Consider the following 17475-nt stretch of genomic DNA (forward strand, 5'->3'; position numbering starts at 1 on the left):
TGCAAGGCATGTCAGATTGTGGACATAGATAGCACTATTACGCATGGGAACACCTCCCACCTTGTACATGGCAGGTACTCATGTGAATCAACCAACGTTGTCTATCATGTACGTTGCAGTCAAGGATGCCCTGAGGCATGGAACATTGGGGAAATCGAGCAAAGGCTACGACAGCGGATGAATGGGCACCGCACAACAATCAATAGACAGGAGGGTTCCCGCCCAGATGGGGAATACTTCAGTGTTCCAGGACATTCAGCCCTGGACCTTCGGGTGACCATCTTCCAAGTTGGACTTCATGACAGGCAGCAGAAGAAAGTGGCCGAGCAGAGGCTGATAGCTAAGTTCTGTACCTATAGAGAGTGGCTCTACCGGGACCTTGGGTTCATGTCACATTACATGTGGTCACCATTGCACTGCACACACACAGTAATTCCTACACACACACTCTCACATACACACGGACACAAGTGCAGAAGCGCTCACAGACAACCAAACACACCCTTATAGACACACACACTCCCACACTCACACATGCACCCCCTCACAGATTTAAGACACTCTGCACTCACGACACACGCACACACACACTTTCGCACACTCACAACCGCCACCCCAGACAGACATACACACACAGACAGACAAAGACCCACATGCACACATATATTTTGTGGGGTGAATTTGTACTTGCAGAGTTACATTGCACTTTGCTGAAAAACTGCATGCATTCATGTAGAACGCTGAACTCACAAAACTGCATAAATTTATTTAAAACTCTGTTATCTCACTTTTTAGATTAGAATCAAACTAAACATCAGGTCATAGACAGAGAACACAGGGGGCTAACACCTTCAACATATTGTCTCGCTATCACTATTGTTAATAGCTAACCCGAGAATGCAACTTTAAAAAAGATTCTTTTATTTACACATGAAAGAAGTGAAACTATTACTTGAAAGGCTCAACAGACAATCAATTTTTCAATGTATAATTTCAGTTACATAACACTGCAAATTTTTGCTAGAAATTCTATGTTACGATCGAGCCCTCCACTATCACCTGATGAAGGAGCATCACTCCGAAAGCTGGTGTGCTTCCCAGTAAACCTGTTGGTGCGTGATTATTAACTTTGTACACCCCAGTCCAACGCCGGCATCTCCAAATCATAAAAATACCACGGCCTAAATTTTTACAAAGTGATTCATTTTATTAATTCTACTGAAAATCTTTGTGGTCTTCGATCGAAGTGGGGATTTCTGGATGGTTCCCAGAAGAGAGGAATAATTTTCCAAGGAATTCCTGCGGAATCTGCAATGATGTGGATTCCACGGGGTCCCTGCAATCTGAGAGTTAATTACTGATTGTCTGCCACTGTGCGAGTTTTGGGTGCAATATTGCCAGGTATCATTGTCAGTGGTAGAGGAAACCCGCAGAGAATCCTCAGACAGATTCACAAAAACTCATAGGTGTAAGGCACTTACCAGGAATTGTTACAAACGGAAGGGTCGTAACAAATATTTTCCACAAACCATAAATTGAAAACGTCATTTTCTTCCTCAATGACTTTGTGATGTAAATTTCTCTGTACTCAATGCCGAGGTGATAAAGTCTCAAAGCCTTTCATTTATGTCTGCTGGCATCGTCTGGGGGACTGTTACATTACAATATGGTTCAATCAATTTATTTACAAAATTGAACAAACAGGTGACAGCGGTGAGTTAACTCTCAGTTGTCACAGAGCATTTTTAGAACTGATGTTTAATAGATGTTGCAAATCTCAATTGGACGATAGCAAACATTGGAAAATGCATATTGAAGAAAATCATAGACTCCATACAATGTGGAATTGTGCCAATTGGCACATCGAGTCCACACCGACCCTGCAAAGACTATCCCACCCAGAACCACCCACTGTCCATGTTAGGCAGCAGAGCTAAACACTGAGCCACTGTGCCAACCTGTCCACCAGCATTGACAACCCAACACCATCTCTGAAATCTCATTTTACTTCAATGTCATCTTTCCCTTGCATTTGACCATTGGAAATTAAATTTAGGTTGTTGAGTGTCTCTCTCTGAGAAGTGTTCTCCTCAACACTGGGATGTGGCTTCCCTGGTTATCAGCGGCTGCTCTATGAAAGGATGATAGTTGGTTAATGGAGACGACACATTGTACGTTTTAATAAATCAAACATTGTGATCGATTTCCTCACCCTCCACTGCTACAGTGTCTGGATCAAATATAACTCCTCCAGTGCAGGCAATAATTGAAATCAATAAAATAATCACTGAAAATTGCCTTCAAAGGCTATGCAAACTCCGGTCAATACAAATCCTTCTACGGGGGATACGAATGTCCTGGACATTTTGCAGAGCTGACTCTGAGACACACCTGACCTGTGCAGAATCACAAGCGCCTGAGTCATTCTCTGCTCCCTGCAGTGTACTGAGCATGTATAGAGAAGAAACTTCAAGCATCTGATTGATGGTGGATTGGAGCAGTTTCAAGCGAAATGTAGGAATGAGGCTCGGGAGGCATTTGCACACTCAATGATACAGAAATTTAAAATTCTGGAATTGTTTGAGCAGGAGTCAATGTTGGTAATGAGCCCTGCAGTGATGGGGAATTGGGAATTGCTGTGAGGAATGATAAAGTACAGAAAACAGAGAGCAAGAATAAATCTGTCTTATTCATATTCTTCGGCTGATATATGTGAGTACCAGGATTATCATTCCTCGTGTCACAGCCATTCATTATCTGTATCCATGACTGAGGTGATAGGATCATGTGTTACGTTGTTGATAACATAATGGTAGATGGATAGTAAAGGAGCAGAGAGGAACACTGAGAAAGGGAAGGACAGGTTCAGTGAGTGAATGAGCACAAAAATAGTCTGTGCAATATAATGTCGAGAAATGTGAAGAATTCTTCAACCATTTCGATCTTGAAAGATTTCAGGCCACCAATAACGTTTCGATGCTTACCCAAGTCCTAAATCAAGAGGCAACAGGAATCCTTCCGTTCCATTCAGTGTCTGTAGTTTCTATTATTCTCTTGAAACCTTTTCTCCTCTCAGACCCTTTCAAATTTGAGGCATTCCACCCTGGGTTTGCGTCATTTCGGTCCCTCATCGTGATCCCTTTTAGTTCAGTTATCAGTCTGGTCAATCGATGCTGCACTCAAATAGACATGGAAGCAAAACCTGCTTGGTATTTTTCGTTTTTTTCCCCACTTATAAAGTCAGTTTTGTGCTGTGTTAACATCAAGTTGCAGCAGTGTTCAAAGCTAAATTGATTGACTCTTTCAGAATCATCCGTCCTGACTTAACAGAGTCCAGGAAGATCTATTGTCTCAAAGGTGCCGAGGGTCGAGAATATCACATAACACCTTCAGCTCATTTTTGGGGTGAGGTGGACTGCGAGTGGGGCAGGGAGAGGGAAAGTGTGGAAAATGAGGAAGCCCTCGTCCACATTGGCGCCAAGCCTTCAGAATCTTGCATCCTACCATGAATTACTCCATAGTACATAGAACATAGAAAAATACAGCGCAGTATAGGCCCTTCGGCCCTCGGTGTTGCGCCGACCGAAGCCTACCTATCCTACACTAGCCCAATAACCTCCATATGCTTATCCAAAGACTGCTTGAATGACCATAAAGAGGTAGAGTCCACCACAGAAGTGAGACTCACTGGCCTATAGTTACTAGGGCTGTCCCTACTCCCCTTCTTGAACAAGGGGACCACATTCGCTATCTTCCAGTCCTCAGGCACTATTCCTATAGACAACAATGACATAAAAATCAAGGCCAATGGCTCCGCTATATCCTCCCTAGCTTCCCAGAGGATGCAAGGATACATGCCATCAGGACCAGGGCTCTTATGTATTTTCACCCATTCCAGTTTTCCCCGGACCTCTTCCCTACATACCTCAAAGCCATCCATTCTAAACACTTGTGACTCAATATTCACATCAGCAAAAACGTCCTGTTCCTGAGTGAATACTGATGAAAAGTATTGATTTTGTGTCTCTCCAATCTCCTCTGCCTCCAAGCACAACTTCCCACTACTATCCTTGACTGGACCGATACCTACCCGAGCCATCCTTTTATTCCTGACATACCTATAGAAAGCCTTAGGGTTTTCCCTAATCCTACCAACCAAGGGCTTTTCATATCCCCTTCTCGCTGCTCTTAGCTCTCTCTTCAGATCCTTCCTGGTTACTTTTTAACTCTCAATCGCCCCAACTGAACCTTCACGCCTCATCTTTACATAGGCCGCCCTCTTCCCTTTTACAAGGGATTCCAATTCCTTACTAAGCCTCGGCTCCCTCACAAGACCCTCTCATCCCTGCCTGACTGGTACACACTTATCAAGGACACCCAATAGTTGCTCCTTGAACAAGATCCACATATCCTTTTAGTCCTTCCCTTGAAACCTATTTTTCCAATCCACACATCCAAAGTCATGCCTCACCGCATCATAATTTCCCTTCCCCTGCTATAACTCTTGCACTGCAGTGCACACTTATCCCTCTCCATCACTAGAGTAAAAGTCACCGAGTTGTGGTCACTGTCGCCGAAGTGCTCACCTGCCTCCAAGTCTAACACCTGGCCTGGTTCATTACCTAGAAACAAATCCAGTATGACCTCACCTCTTGTTGGCCTGTCTACATATTGTGTCAGGAAACCCTCCTGCACTCTTTATTTACAAAAGACGAGCCTTTGACAGAAGCCTGTCACTGAGTCAGGTACTCAGCATCTCAGTGTCCCTGACATTTACCCTTCAGAATCAGCCTGGTTTCCCTGACTGACACAGACTAATGGCCCCAGTCAGGGATTTTATATCCAGTATGATCCAGCTACCCCACTTCATGACAATCATTACCAGGGGGAAAAAGAAATGAGTTTCTGTTTATGCGGATTAACAATCGGGCAAGAAATTGAAAAGCTGGTCCATGGGTGACTCCGAATGCTCATTAGGCCGAAGAAGGTATGGCTGAAAACATTGGTTCAATGAGGAAGAGCTTTGGGCATCTCAGCTATTGGAAATATTTCTCAGGCTGGTATGACCTGAATACATTGTGATTGTTTTGTTTTATTTGAATGGGGATTGCTACCCAGCTGGGGAGATATACGACTGTTGTTGTAGAATATTTAATCAGACCTGTCAGAGGATTGGGAATCTGGTATCAAACTCATTTAGGAGAGAAAGTAAGCTGGCCATTGGAAGTAGACAATCTGTCACTGAAAGAGAAAAGCAAAAGGATCACACTCTGAATGTGTTCAGATCTTATGCTTCTGAATCCTGGTCTTCAGGATCAAACCTCTATCCCCTACCTCACAGATCTAGGGACAGAGTTATTTCCAGCAAGTTTTTTTCTTCATTTTCGGGAGATGCTTAATAACATAGTTTGGATCGAAAAAAAAGTTATTTTATTTTGTCTTTATGATGATGTGCGAGGTGTTTGTTCTGAAATAGACTGCAAGAATGCATCAATATTTTTGAACAGTTCACTTCCGCCCAAGAACTGAAAGCCAGAAGGCACATTGAAAGGACTAATTTATTACGTCACACAGCATTGGATTGGCACAGGAGCACAGATGAAAGCATGTAGCAATCTGTTATATATTTCCAAAAATTACGAAAACAATGAGATAGCATTATGTCACAATATTGTTGTATTTGGAAGAATGCCCATAAAATGCTCAAATTGTTGAATAAGCTGGAGAATGAAGAAATTTAATTTGAAACTCAGAACCCTGAAGCTAACTAAAAAGAACAACAAGTAATTGATGCATAAATGGGCAAACGTGGACTGAGTCATCAGTGGATAGGGAATGGCTGAAGAGCATGAAGCATCTTAATCAATCACAACACTAATTCAGTCACCTCTCGGACAATAATCAAACAGGAAAAGGTGACAATGGGCGGGGCTGACTGATTCCAGGACTGTTCGGGAAACTTTCTGATTCCCACCCATTTCCTCAGACTGTACTAACGCTGTTGATGGAGAGCTGTCGCATCCAATTGCATGTCTCGTTGCAATAGCCAGTTTTGGAGAGTACATCCCACGAGTTTGTATGCAATTTCTTGGAAATGGCCTTGTCCTGGTTCAGGCTGGTAAGGCAGGTTGCCAACCTTACTGTCTCACACAATTACATCACTGAGGAGTGCGAGACTCTGAGACATCATTCTGCCAAGTACACCACAGGCTTTCTCAGGGTGAATCATTGATCCCACAGCATACCTGACGTAGTTGGCGATAGTCTCAGGCAGGATTCTGTAATTTGCATTTTGAAGTGTAACCGGTCGTCAGTCCTCCCTGTGCCCCTTCTAACTGTAGATGAGAGCGATGATAACTTTCCTGTTGTATTCACACAGGCTACCTGTTCAAAGCATACAGTTATCCACTTCCAGAGGTCCAGGCCAATCAAGTGCCACAGAGGTGAAAACAACTCAGATGGGCAGCCATCACTTCTGGATGTTGCACTCTTTCCTAAGGATTTGAGGGTGTTGGTCAGCTTCTTCAGAGGAAACGGCTGGTCGAGACTCTGCCGTGTGCTGTTGACTAAGACCTCTGTAATACAAGACAGGAACAACTGTGCGACCGCGCTATCTGTGCACTTCATATCATATCGACTGGCAAAGAGGGATTTGCCGATCTTCAGAATGTTCTTCCCGGTGGTCGTGGTGTCAGTAGAAACCCTTTTAATCCAGACAGATCGGACAATTCTCCCTAAGGTCTGGCTCCACAAACAAACAAAGATTGTTTAGTCAGTTCTTTTACCCACAAGCGGTACCAAAGGCCACAAGTTACTCTCAGCAAACAGTTCCCAGTTCACAGCTCGAAGCCCATTTCATTAAAAGAATGCAAATACCAAAAAGTCAGTAAAGGACCTATCACCTCTGCTCCCCATCATTTCTGGTGCAGTGTTCACCTTCTCCTTTGTAAAGTCCCTGTGGGTATATGAACAGGAAGAGTTTGGAGGGACATGGGTCAAATGAGACAGTTGAGTGTATCTGATCGGCATGGATGAGTTTGATTTGATTCAATTCGATTAATTTATTGTGGCGTGTACGGAAATGCACTGAAAAGCTTTGTTTATGAGCAGTGCAGGGAGATCATACGAAGCAATGATGTGCAGAACAAAAGATGTTGACAGAGGTATACAGGTTACATTGCGCAGGGATTACAAGAGAGGTCATCGTTAGAAAGATCAGCATTACTTGAGTCAAGAGAATCCATTCAATTTTCTGATTACGTCTGGGCAGAAGATGCTCCTGAAACTGTTTGTTTATGGTCAGGTTTCTGTAGCTTCTGCTTGACGGAAGAAGTTTTTGGGTGTCATTACCGAGGTGCCAAGGGTCCAATGGAGTCCATCGATGGAAGTTTGGCTCACGTTTAGGCCTGGGTTGTCAGGATGTCTGACTGGGATGAGATCGAAGATTGATGCTGATAATGAATTGTTTGAATGAACATCAATTTCTGTTTGTGTTTCTGATATAGACTCTGCAGTTCCTTTGGTTTTGTTCAGCCCCTTCTCTAGCTTGTTGCACAGGAGGTCATTCAGAAGTTGGAGGCAATGGCCCAGTGGAACTATCACTGGACTGTCAATCCACAGACCCAGGTAATGTTTTTCGGACACAGACACACAGCAGATGGCGTCATTTGAATTCCATAAAAGTCTGGATTTAAGAATCTCATGATGACCGGTTCAGAGAGGGGAAATGCCATCCTTTCCTGTTCACTGCTACATGTGACTCCAGACGTATACCAATGTGATTGACACTGACCTGCGCTCTAAGCCATTGGGGATGGGTGATAAATACTGATGCAAGCCAGCAATGCCCTTATCCCTGAATGAAGAAAAACAAAACCCCTTCTTTCACCTGTAACAGAGGAATTGGAGGAGGCAATTTCACTCATTTTTGAAATGGGAAATGGCACCAGCAGAATGCGATTCATCCCCTCTCAAGTGGGCAAGAACAGTCGATGGGCATTACGTCAGTCCACACTTGTTGGACTTGAAAAAATCAAGGCATGCCGGTAAGGGTAGGTGTGAGGAGAGGGAATTTGTGTGACGTTCAATTCCAATTATATAGGGAATGAGGAACAGTCGGTGAGGAGGACAGAAGTGATCCTTGAAGGCAATGCAACAGGGAGGCAGCTAATTGTGTCAATGGACAGTGTGTGAGCAAGGCTCATTATTGAATTTGAAGTGATGAGACCATTTGTTGACAGCTTACAGGAAGGCAGTACTCCTCCCCACAACACTGACTAAAGAAGGAAATTATCTCCCTAACTCTGCATGTCATCCTTTCTCTAGTCCCTAGTATTTAATCATCAATATTATCCTGTACGCAATCCACTCTCTTCCCCAGTGTTTAATTATCTCCCGATTACTCTGTCTTACAATTTCTCTCTCTCTCTCTCTCTCTCTCTCTGGATTTAAGCCTTTGTCCGTATTCCAACCCTCTGTTCACGACCTTGTATTTACCCCTTTCCCTATTTGTCTGGATTTAGCCTCTACTATGATTCTTTGCACAACCCAATCATTATCTACATTTGATCTTTTCTATTTCCTTGCAGTTACCCATCGCTTTTCCTTTGTATTCAGCTTGGAGAAAGTGAGGACTGCAGATACTGGGGATCAGAGCTATAAAAGGTGTTGCTGGAAAAGGGCTTATGCCTGAAACGTCGATTCTCTTTCTCCTTTGATGCTGCCTGACGTGCTGCGCTTTTCCAGCAACGCATTTTTAAGCTTTGTTTTCAGCCCTCTATGTCACTCTCTGTTTAATCCTGTCACTAATACTTTCCGTTGAGGTTGGTCATAATTACTCTCCATTGCAGCCAATCTATGGAAAAAGGACACAAGATGATCAATAACTTCCACTCTGTATTCAATTTTCTCCCTATTACTCCCTAATTATCCGTCTCACTATTGCTCTTCATTTAAGCAATAATAATAATGCTCTTCTGATGGCGGAACAGACATACCACCACACACCCCCGCCCTGGCACTGGCACCAGGGGCCCAGATCTGCATCTGGTGCTGTGACTCGGACTCGGCACGGATGGATTGTGGGCAGCAGTTGACTTCAGAGGATTAAGCCAGCCAGACACAAATATTTTTACCCATTTGGTTTCCTTCTCATTCAAGTCGTAGTTAATCCGACACCTCGCTGCTTTGCATCACAGTCCAGCCGGACTGAAAGAGAGGTGTCTGGGACCTAATGGAATCGGGGACTCCAGGATGTCGCGACTCCCACTAACAGGTCGGTGATCTGTGAATAGATTCGGCCACTCTCAAAAGTTAGGGCAGGGGGACCCCAGGGAGTCGGATTGGTGTTGTCGAAATTGATTCGCAAATTGTTCTGTGAAAGATGAAAGTAAGAAGTATGGCGATAGATTATGACAAAACTGCTAAGGTTTTAGAATGTCGAGAAAGTTCGCAGAAATCATTCGTCTTGTTGTTCATTGTCGGGATGTTGATTAGTGAAAGTTTTAAGTTGAGGTTATCTTCTCTATTTTATCTTTCCAGCTCGCTTTGTCCTGCTTTGCTGCTTTGTCTTGTTTGTCTGCTGTGGTTTTGTTCTGTTTGTTTTCCTGTTTGTTCTTTGTTTATGGAATATAGAGGGTGGTTGCTGCTTTCGTTGTATTTTAAAAAAGAAAGCTGGCCAGTTATGCAATTCTCACATACTTGTTTAAGAGACTATGTGCCACTGTGTGTGTGTGTGTGTGTGTGTGTGTGTGTGTGTGTGTGTGTGTGTGTGTGTGTGTGTGTGTGTCAGTGTGTGTGCGTGTGTCAGTCTGTGTGTGCGTGTGTGAGAGAGAACGAGACTCATAGTTGATTCTGCATCATTTGACATCAATATAAACTTGCTCTCAAATTCTCCATAATTTCATGCAACGGACAAAGATCATTTTCACCACTCTCAACCCGACGTGAAGTACTAATGAAAGAATTCACCGAATGAAGGATAGCAATAACACTAAATCTACGCCTCTGGTGCAGAATCATTCTGTTCTGAGATTAGAGCAGCTCTCTGCTCAATTTTATTTCTAATCTCAGCATGACATGGAGGAAAACCACTTCAGATTTTAACATTTGCTCATTGAGTGGAGGAATTGCATGAGCCTTATTTAATTTCGTTACATTTTGTAAAACTGGAAGATCCAAGGTATCCCAAATAAACAGTATAGTTTTCAGAAAATGATACTAGCAGATTTAACTTTTGTTTCAGACTCGTTGATTCCACTTAATTTTAATTCTGCCATGTTTCATTCATGATTATGGTGTGCCATTCATAACTTTATTTGATATCAATTCCCCATCCTTAATGACAATTTAAATTTCATTGCAAAATTAAGTTGTGATAAAACATGTAACAAAATTAACATCCTATGGTTAATACCTGCGTCTTTGGTTTCGGCCATTATTCGAGCATTATAAGTTTTTCTTGTTACCATATGAGTAGACAAGACCTTTTAACGCAGCAGCGGTCATTTCACGGCCAATAGCATTGTAAATGAACATTGACTGGTCAGGACTGCTTAAGGAACCTAATCTGGGATTTAAATTGAAGGACTAGAACCAGGTCATTATAATGGATTTCAGAGTTGGACACGGTATACGTTTTACATTTTAAATATTGAATATTGAATAAATGAATTTCCAGTTTATATTGATGACTTATAAAATGTCTTAGTCACTTGTTTAATTTTCAGCTCTGAATTAAAGATAATGATTATTTTGTTTACTACTTTTATGTAATTAATTGAATTAAACCCGAATCAATAACGCAGAATTAATTGTCAGGATCATTTGGTTTTGTTCTTTTACATATTGTCAGTGACCTGTATCATTGCCTATTGTTAAATTTGAAGAATGGCTGCATTAATTTGTTGCTAACTGAAGAATGGAAAAAATACTTTACTGGCCAGTTGAGGGGAGTTTGCATGTGATTGGGGATAGATGTATGTATAACAAATGGAACTCCCAAAAGCTGTTGTGAATGGGTAGATGAAAAAACAAAAGTGATATGAGATACAATGTAAGGCTACTAAGGCTGAGGAATATACAAACAGGGTTAACCAAAAACGCTATAAATCAAGAATTTAGATTCTACTCGGAATCCGAGCCTATGTCTGCCTTACCGACCCGATTTGAAAATGGGGATTTTGTTCTTGGATACCCTTGGGCAAGGAGAGAATGGTTTATACTCTTTTATAATGTACACGCTGCGGCCTCCAAACTCGATGGAAAGGGGCCCTTCCAGGCTCTCCTCACAACCCCTCCTGCTGAAAAGATCGCCGGGCACCTCCATCATTGCATGGTCATCAGTCGAGCCACATGAAAGAAGGTTGATGATGAAAATCGAACTTAACTTGCTGTATGGACTCATCTTCGTCGGCATTGGTGCTCAAGAACGGACGGTTTACCGGTGCGACCTTGAGCAAACAGAGACTGTATCTTCTTGTGCCGAGAGACTGATTCTTTTGATGCATAGAAAGTTACCAAGAATGATTGTTGCAATGGTCAACTGCATCAAGAAGATTGGACACTTCGTTTATTTGACAAATCAAGGTGTTGTGTGCCAGTTTGATTTCAGTTGTGATACGAGCGGCCCGAGTAAGCCTGTCCTCTATTCAAAGAGGTCTACATTGGCATGTCTCAAAAGAGAAAATGGGGAAATATTATTTTTCAGGAACAATATGTTTCCTCAAAGTCACAATAAACTATTTGGCCGGAATGAAGTGGTCTGTTATGCCGTCACATCAGCAAAGGACTCATGGACAATTTTCCCCTCCCCTACACCCCATCCCAACACAGGAGTATGAAACGCTTCTAAGTCGTTTACTGGACATGATATATCATTTGACTATTAATCATCCCCACCTGCTAGTTGCTTTTGGCCTTGCTCCGTGGTGGCCTATCCCAATTGTAACGGCAGAATGGTATGGGGGTACATTTACGTCAATGTGTCCAAGGCTATTCCATGCACCTTGATTAAATGGACAAAAGGCGACTGATCCCCTGTGGGGCTTTGCACTCATGCATATTCTGGACAGGGGTGCTGGAAGAGCACAGCAGTTCAGGCAGCATCCAAGTAGCGAAAAAGACGTTTCAGGCAAAAGCCCTATGCATATGCCGATGGGAGGAGTGTGTCTCTGAAACTCTGTTATTACTGGTGTTCAGGCCCTTTGTGGTATGGTTAACAGCACCTTCAACCTTCTTTGTGAGACTCCGCATGGCAGCTCCGTCTTCCCCATTCTTGGATTTACGGAACCAGTCTGGGACAATAACCACATCTCTTACCGAAAGACGCACCACATTTACATTGAGCAGCTTTCATCTTCAGCGTTCAGCTCAACCACACTTTGGAATCATGGCGTACGCATATATTCCGGGAAGTCACAAAGCCAGGCCTGTTTCTGATTGCAAGCTCCCTCCATTATCTATATTAAACCTGGTTATCATTTTTTTCAGTCAATGCAAAGCCACGAACTTACTTGTTCTTGATGAAATAGGTATTCCCCGGGCTACAGCTTTCGGGACACGTTTCCCGACTATGGTTCCCTGTCCAAATACTGGGATTGAGGTTGGGGTTTCCCTGCCAAAAGTTTAGTTTTATCCGAACTCTACGTGCATTGGAGGGGTGATCAGGCTTTGGTAACACAGAAGCTCACTCTGTGGACTATGCATTTCTTAGTACTTTTTCGTTTGGAGGATCTTGTGGAATTTTTGGATATCTAAAACGAAATTATCTGTTTTGCGGTCGCAATCTCTTGGGCAACAAGAGAGCTTAGGACATGCTCTCAGAATTACGCTGAACTTCCCAACAAAACTGGTACGCCCTCGATTACCTACTCGCCAAAGAGGATGCTTTATTTCGCCATAGTAAAGGGCAAGTGTATGTTGGTGTTACTGACAGCATCAAGATTATTACCAACCATGTAGATAACATCCATACCTTCCTCACTCAAATGACACAAGGCACGGAATGGGTAGATTTGGGTTTTGGCTCATGGTACAACTGGTTGATACGTCTGGCCAAGTATATTGCTATTGTTTTAATTTGCCTCTTTGATGGCGTTGCTATTACTAAATGTATTATTGCTAAGCTAATAACTTCTGTTGACAACATCGGTTCTCCCCATTAAATGCTTCTGCTCCATACAAATAAAGATGAGGAGGTGTGATTGCCTACCCCTGGTTCTTTGGAGGTGAAGGGGGAACTATGTCATTCCCGAGCGTCCTATTGATTGGACTAATCTAATCTGTTTAGTTCAGAGTGGTGCTGAAAAAGCACAGCAGGTAAAGCAGTATCCTAGGAGCAGGAAAATCGACGTTTCGAGCAAAAGCCCTTTATTAAGAAACGAATGGCATCATCAGGACGTCTCATCTATGCCCTCCCATAATATGGTTTGGTCATGGAACGATCAATGACCGGAGAGGAGGACCTGAAAACTGAAAACAGGCTGAGGTAACTAGTTGTTATCAGGAAGACACACTTAAGACATATTCTTACTAACTTAGGTGGAAATAAAATGATTTTTTCATCCTAACAACATCACAAAATTAATTTTCATTTGAAAATTGTCCAATTCTGCTTAAAGCTGGTTAAACTGCCTTTTAACACTGATAAAGCTGCAAAACCGGCTTTTCCACAGTATGTCTCAACAAAGATTAGCAGGCAATGACTCCTTTACTGCACAGAAATAACTCGACTAGATCAGACACGAATGGACATCATAACTAACATTCAAGTGCAGGTAAAAAAAAACTTGATTCAAAACATAAGAATGGCTTAAGTTTTGGAAAGCAAAGTTGGTTTCCAGGAAATATCATTGGGTTCAGTTGCTGTAAAAATAAATTTCGTTCCACCAAAGCTGGTTCCTGGAGTCCGCAGAACCCCGAAAATCCTGTTCATATCTGTCAGCCAGGACTCCCTGATTGTTCCAGGTTATCAGCACAAATCAGAAAACTCATCTTCAATGAGATCCATCTGGCTGACCACATTACAATTCCAACAGCTTCCGCTGTTGTCAGCCACTCCCTGTGTCCCTGTAGTCAGGATCCTCCCGCTTATTCCTAATAAAATTCTCCTCCTATTATTTTTAGTTACTTTCCCTAACTTTTCTTTCTTTATCCGTCCCCTATTCCTGTATTAAGCTCTCTCCCTGTAACTCGCTACCAAACCCACTCCTATTGTCTATGTAATTCTCTCCCCATTATTCTCCATTGAGTTATCTCCCTATTACAACGTTTTACCCTGTCTATATCCGAATTCAACGCTTTTTCTTTCCCCAGTGCTCGTTAACTATTACCCTCCACTCCACCCCCACTCCGCCATCCTGAATGTGTGTTAACTCTCCAATAACCAGAGACCTCGTGCCCCTGCCTGATCATTCCCCACAACTGCAAACGTGGATCTACTGATGCTCTGTGCTGCAGACCCTCTGGGTGACGCTGGGATTGCAGATCCGTCCCAAAGAGCCGGTGAACCTCAGCAGCACCCCTACATGGTCAGAGACAGTATTGCTGGTTGGAAGAAGAAAGGCACTATTTTAACATGAACTAATACAGCATTGATGTATAAATAGGAAAAGTTACAAGACACAACAGGAAAAACATACAAACATGAACATTTCTAATATGCGACAATATTTGGGTATAAAATCGAACATCTCCAATCCTAACAATATTTATACTCCAATGCACAATAATATTACATGTAAACACAATCAGCTTTAATAAACAACAATATTTGTAAAGACACAAATAGCACCAACATATAATCCTACATAATGCATATTATACAAGTGAAACATGGGATAATGTGTGCATGAAGGACTTGCATGAAGGAAGTGATTGCACTGTTGCCAAATGTGCAGAAGACGCAAAAATATATGGAAGACAAGTTGGCACATTACATGTGCTTCTTAGGTATGGGGATGGTGGTGGTCTTCTTGAAAAAAATGGAGACTTCTACTTGTTGGATGGAGATGTTGAATAATTCGGTGAATACATCGGCGAGTTGGCCCATACAGAATCGAAGTGCACGGCCAGAGACTGCATCCAGGCCCCATCACTTTCCTTGGAAAACTTTTCCAACTTTTCAGGAAAACTTTTCTGACATGTGCGGTCGTGAACAATTGAACAGATGTGTCAGGGGCTCTTGGAGCAGAAGTCACTGCGCCTCTGGCATTCTGCTTGTTTCACACACAGAAAGCATTGACCGTCTCAGAGAGTGATGTGTCTTTGTCCGCTACTGTTCATTGATTAATTTCGCGTCTTGTAAGCTTCCTTAGGCCTTGCCATAGGCAGCGGGTGTCTGTTTTGTTCGTGTGTGCCTTTCTTGTGGTCTGGTACTCCCTCTTGGCATGTCTGCTGGACTTGCAGAGGTTAGATCTGGATTCCTGTTTAGGTCTGGCTCTTCCCACTTGCATGTTGCCTTCTGGTCTTCAGTTGGGAGTGGATTTCCTGGTTGAACCAACATCGTCATTTAGGAAACACACGGATTGACTTCTTCAACTCTCAGTCCTCCATGCATTTGCTAAAGATGTCCGTGATGGCGATGTTCACTTATTCAGGTTTTCTGCTGAGTGCTTTAACATGGTCCAGTTCAACAATTCTAAACAATCCGAGAGACTGTCATTCACAGCCTCAGTCCAGCATTGTACTTACTTTCGTGAAGAGTCCACCCGTTTCAGCTTCTGCTTGTAAGCTGTTTCCGCATGTAAGAGAGACTCGGACCTGAGGGCATAGCCTCAGAGTGAAGGGACGACATTTGGAACTAAGATGAGCATGAATTTCTTCATCGAAGGAATGTTTAATCTGTGGAAATTATTACCGCAGAGGACTGTGGAGACTAGCACATTGAGTGTGTGATGATGCTGTTCCTTTAATGGTCTTTTGTTTCTAAGAATATTAGTAAATGCAGAGGTTCTGTGGTGCCTAGTTTAATGGGTTTTAGGGTCAACTTCATGATATCTCATAGACACTGCCTCCAGCAAAAGGGCTTCAAGTGAAAAAAGTATAAAATGAAAGGGAGTGGCCAATTCTCACAGCTCAGCAGTACTCTGGTCTTGTTTCGTTTGGTTTGGTGTTAATATGCAGGCAATCTTTCAGACTGCTGGTGAAAGGAACAGCTACATGAAAGTAATTGTTCCATGCTGAATCTCTCTCCGACATCTCTTGTAAGACTCTGCGTTTCATTTTACCTGCATTGTCAAGAGGTGTTTATGGGGATTTGTGCAATAATTGAGAACAATTATTAAGTTGAGACAGTCTGTTCGCTTTCACACAGGTTACGTTATTCTGTATTCTGTTCCCTTTTGTTTGTGTTTCATTTGGTACTCTGGAAATAAATTCTGTTTTATTTCAATCCGAGGAATATTGACCAGCTCCATCACTCCTGGAATATCCACTGTATACCTGCTCAAAACAAGTTAGCTCAGAAAAGTTAGGGTTTGGGCTACAATCTTGAAATGTTTTGAGAGGGTCTGGCCTGGTCTATAACAAATTTATTAAAAATAGAGATGTATGTGTTCCTAATTGATCAGGGAATCAAAGGTTTTGGGGAGAATGCAGGAGAATAGAATTCCCTCATGTCGAAATGTCAGAACGAATGGTTGGGATGAATGGCCTAATTCTGCTCCCACACTATATGACCTAATGATCTAATACGCAACAATATTAATGTATGGACACAACCAGCTTCAATATTGCATCCATGTTCCAAACAAGGATGGAAGAAGTGGAATCTTCCCTTTCATTGAATATTTCCCTGTCTTGTTTCGTTCATTACGCTTAGGTCCTTGAACTGAAGTAACAGTTCAGCTGTCAGGGTGCAGGAACTACAGATACTGATAGTTAGTTATTTCCCAGCTTTCCAGAATGTGCTATTTAGACCATTGTGTGCACCGTGATCTGCTCAAGGGTTCACTTGAACCTTTTCAGGAGAGAGAATATCATGATCAGGCACGGACAGAACCACACCCAAAGAATCTCCGAAACACATCCACACTCTCGCGCAAACAAACACGTGCATGTAGAAACACGCCCTCACCCTCAAACTCACTTACACATACACACAGAACACATACCTATACACAGTCAAAGTGAGATATAGGAACATGCTGACAAACAAAAGCACACATAAACGTACACACATGCACAGATGCACGATAACACCATCAATCTGAAGCGTGGGGATCCATCTTCACACAGACTACAGCAACATTCCAGCACCCTCACAACACACAGGAATGAAAACAGAGTGCAGAAGGGGGCACAGCTACTCACACATCTGCGTGCACACATACACACCAGAAGATCAGGCATACTGAGACACACCCATGTATGGACAGAATGCACACGCATCCACACACAATGAAGTGCAGTCATACTGATGATTTAGAGATGCGGTTGTTGCACTGGGTTGCACAAATTTAAAAATCACAGAACGTC

Source organism: Chiloscyllium punctatum, chromosome 47 (genome assembly GCF_047496795.1).
Source record: "Chiloscyllium punctatum isolate Juve2018m chromosome 47, sChiPun1.3, whole genome shotgun sequence".
Classification (NCBI taxonomy): Eukaryota; Metazoa; Chordata; class Chondrichthyes; order Orectolobiformes; family Hemiscylliidae; genus Chiloscyllium; species Chiloscyllium punctatum.